The following is a 4,677-nucleotide window of genomic DNA, read 5'->3' on the forward strand; positions in this document are numbered from 1 at the left end:
GTCCAAAATTTCAAAATTCCCGCTCTGTTAACATTCTTAAGCTGAACAACGAAGATTATGCCTCGGTTTCTTTAAAATTAAGGCATAACGTCCTTATGACTTCGGTTAAAGCGCACCCGAGACACATATGGTCATTTAAATAAAAAAAACTTACAATTTTTTTAACCTTTTTTGTGCATGTTTATGCTTCGGTTCTATGTGTACCCAAGGCAGAAAGCGGAAGGGGGAAGGTTCTATCTAGGGTTTAAAATTGGGAAAATAGATCATCTTTTTCGCGTTTCTCTTCGTGAGCTACTGGTCCCCTCCTATGTGCGTTGTTGTTTCGTCCTCTTCGTGTTGCTCCCGTTGGCACCATTGTTGTGCACGTCCACCGCTGCTGCTGTGCGTGTCCACCGTCCCTGTTGTGCGCGTCCACCGTCCCTGCTGTGCGTGTTCATCGCCGCTAATGTGCGTGTTCGCTGCCGCTGCTGTACAGGACATACTGGCGCTTCCTAAAGAAGCTCTACATGACGAAGCTTCTGAGCGGGAAGACTACAACACTTTGTCGGCATTCGCGAGAGCGAGGTGGAAGAATTTTTGAAGCGAATGTTGGAGATTTCGGTAACCAAAAAAATTGGTTTCTAAATTAATCTCTAATTTATTATTGACCAATTTAGAGATCAATTATAATTTTTTATTCATAATAGTAACTATTTTAGTAAATAATAATTTTTTATTTTATAAATTGGTATCTAAATAGTAACTATAGTAATTAACAATTTTTTGTCCGTAAATTTGGTTGATAATAAGACATTTACTTGTAGTGGTAGTCGTTGAAGATATTTAGTTTATGTAAACGATACCTAGTGTTACAAATTATAAACACCTAAAATAGTCATTCATTGGTTCAATTTGTAATCCAGATGAATTGAAGCTAAAACACCCTCTTTCAAATCATCAAGTTGCAAACACTCTATAGTTGTTGCTTTCAAATGTTGGCTACGTTGATATTATTTTTCCAAACTATTCTTGCTGTCATTTTCTGTTTCTTTTGATTGGAGTGTCCAAGATGAAGTTCACACAACGCAATTTCATAATCCAACAACTTCTAAACCGAAGCATTATTACCAAATCACGCATGGACCAAAATTAACACAGCCCCATGAAAGCAATTTTGCAATGGACCAATGGTATTAGAGCAATGCCCTCTTGTCAAAGCAACATGACTGAAAAATACAGGTCAAATATTGAGAGTAACCGAACAGTGGATATTTTGAATTGCAAGTGCTTTGTCACCACATTTTGACAAAGAAACGTTTGTGTGGAAACGGAATCATCTCATTGAAGGGACTTGGAATGATGAAATTAAATGCGTTTTCGTTTCTCAGCGGCTTCCAACTTCAACCTTACCTTAACGCAAGACAAAGTTTTCCTAAAAGATTCATGTGGTCTTTTTTCTTCCAGAGATGTCAAATTTTCTATCAACTAAGTGCAACATAATTTATACATAATTAATCTCGTCCCTTAACTAATATTGATTTTGCTTCCAAAGATATTTATAAGTGGATAAGTTAGCTCAATATATTAGAATTTATATTAGATATTTCAAAGATATTTGTCATTGGATCTTCTTTTTGAATACTTCTATAAAAAAAAATGGAACACCCTAAGTGTTTATCATTAATATATTATTTATTGTTGATAAAAGAAATTGAAAAAAAGTGTTGTGTTTTTGGGTCATTTTTATATGCAAAATTATCTCCAAATGTATCAAATTTGTTTGTTTAGTTTATTTATATGGAAGAGAAACTCATTACTAGAAATACTGCAGCAAACAACGAGTGAGGAAACAAGAAAAATTATTGCGTTCTTTTTGCATACTTGTAAGAGTTTAGATTTTCAAATTGTACTGTGAAATGCATTTAGGTCGGATCAAGCTAAATATTGGACAGCAGATTCGTACGGGATAGTTCTTTATTTTCAACGGATGGATCGACCATTGAAAATCTAAAAAGATATACAAATAATCTCCCACAACGACTTTATATTTGAGACTTTTCTACATTTTTTCTTATTTGTAAATGCTGTTATTATATATATTCTGTTTATGTACTTGTTCAAGACTTTCTTTTATTGTTATTAAATATATTTGTGATGACTTATATAATTATTAGAGAAACATAAATTTTTTGTCAATTTTTCTTTTAGAAAACACTTGTGTATTTTGTCATGAATAATGGCTCACAAGAATTTGTTATCAATTTTTTTTACAAAATATTTTATACAAAACATTTGTTTTTAAATTTTATAGAAAATATTTACAAATTTTATAATTTTTGGAAAATAATAACTCATAAAAAACTCATTCGTGAATTAAAATTCGTAGAAAAATAAAAAAAAAAAGTTTTTCTTATAAAATTTTATAATAAATTTGCAGAAAAAATCCAACAAAATATTAAAAATTCTAATAGTAGTAGTGTATATACATATTTTATCTGTCCTTCTATATTCTTTTATGTTCTCTACGATTCAAGAAAGTAAAGGGAAATTTATTCCATTACTTATTGTTTAGTTAGACAAAAAGGCAACATAAAGGCCATGTCAATTTTCTTGGACAATAGCTGGCAAAAGAAACGAACGAGTGTTCTGAATGGAAAATTGTCACATGATGAGAACAGAACGGCTCCTCAACATGCATGTACATGTGTATGTAGATGTTGTGGTGGGAAATAGGTTTGGATATTGTCGTGTCTTTGTCACGACCCTAAAATGAAATGTTAATGGTTATTGAGTGAGAACAGAATCTAAAGCTTGATCAATAGAATCTCTTCTACCTTCCTCAAAAGGTAAAGGACAGGTGGAAAGTCTAGTACGCATCAAATCTCAACTATATTTAATATAATATAACATATTCATTTTTTTTTTATTCTTCAGGGCTTTAATTGTTAACAAATTCAGCTGTGTATAAAATCATAATTGCTATACTTTATTGCAAATTCGAATAAAGTTTTATTTTAGTTTGAAGATAAAAATCATCTTACTGTAGACAAATTTATCATCAATTTCAGGTTTACTTTAATGGGTAATGACTTAATTATGAAATCATGAGATACCATGAATAAAAGGTAGAAGTCATGATTTAATTAGAATAGACTTTATTAGTGCTAAGTTTTTGGTTATAGCAAGTGGAGGTTTTATCCACTAGGGCTTCAAAAGAGCCTTAACTCCGACAGTAGTTACATGATAATATAGAGCATTTTAAAGCTTTTTAAAAAATAATCATTATGCATATTGGAGTTATATACTATATAGGGATCTATGATGCACTGATACTTTAATTTGGGTCATGTGTCCGTATCCGACACGTATTCGTGTTTGATATTTTAGAATATTTTATCGCTACTTATCAATAAAGTATTTAATTTATAAAGTCGTAGTATACTTCAAGAAAATATTTGAATAATGACCAATTTTAATGACAAAAAATAATTAGACATTATATAGTAACAAATTTAGGCACCAATTTAATAACTATAAATTGTTGACAATTAAAATAGTTCTAAAAAATTATAGTTGGTCTCTAAATTGATAATTAAAATGGTTTTTACTGTGAATTGGTCTCTAAATTGATCACTAGCATTGGCTACCAGGATTTTGACTACCAAAATAATTGATTTCTAAATTGGTCACTAACATTTGCTACTAAGGTTTTGGCTACCAAAATAATTGATCTCTAAATTTGTCTCTAATTAGGAAATTAGTCTCTAACATATCTTTGGCTACTAGAATAGGTCATTATTAAGAATTTTCTTGTAATAATACTTTTATGATGACAATAATTTATATTTTTTATGTTGACAACTTTAGTACATATAGTTTTAATTTGGATTTACACAATAACAATCATATATTTATTATATTCTTAAGAATTATTTTACACTTTTCAATATCGTCTATCTATCACATATTATTATTCTCAAAATAAATGTATTAATATATCAAATACATGTTGTATCTGATATACGTATCCGTATCGTATCTGTGCATCACATGTAGAAACTATATAAGTGTAGGAAAAAATTCAAGTTAAATTTTGTACCGTATACAAAACTTAATTTATTCGTGACAATATTGCAATAGGGTTATAAAAAAAGTATTTTTATTTTTATGCATTGCTAGATTTTGAAATATTTTTATTTTGAATTATATGTTATTTGTAAAGTTAATATAATATTCATACTTTTAATAAATTATACTTTTAATCTGTACTGATTTTAAATAAATTACATATAAATTTATATATAAACAAAAAGATCTTACACGATATAATAAAATCAAGAAAAATCAATTATATTTATTGATATTCAAATAAATTCGTAAAACATAAATAAAAAAATAATAATTTGTTGTCACAAATTAATGTCCTTTTCAAGTGGACCGATGAGAATGTGAAAAAAAAAATGCAATCAGAGTTTGAAGCTGAATAATACTGTTTTGTTTTTTCAAATTTATATACTCTTCTAAATAAAAAGATAACGAGAAAAAGTTCTAAAGGATTATTGATATTAAATTATTCATATATAGAAAATTTTAAAATATATTTAAAATCATTTATGTACATGAGAAATATATATTAATTTAAAAAGAAATTCTAAAATTAAGTGATACAATAATTTATTTATAACTAGTTTAAACCCT

This window comes from Vigna unguiculata, chromosome 11 (genome assembly GCF_037176805.1).
Source record: "Vigna unguiculata cultivar grain cowpea cultivar isolate G323 ecotype 2 chromosome 11, ASM3717680v1, whole genome shotgun sequence".
Taxonomy (NCBI): Eukaryota; Viridiplantae; Streptophyta; class Magnoliopsida; order Fabales; family Fabaceae; genus Vigna; species Vigna unguiculata.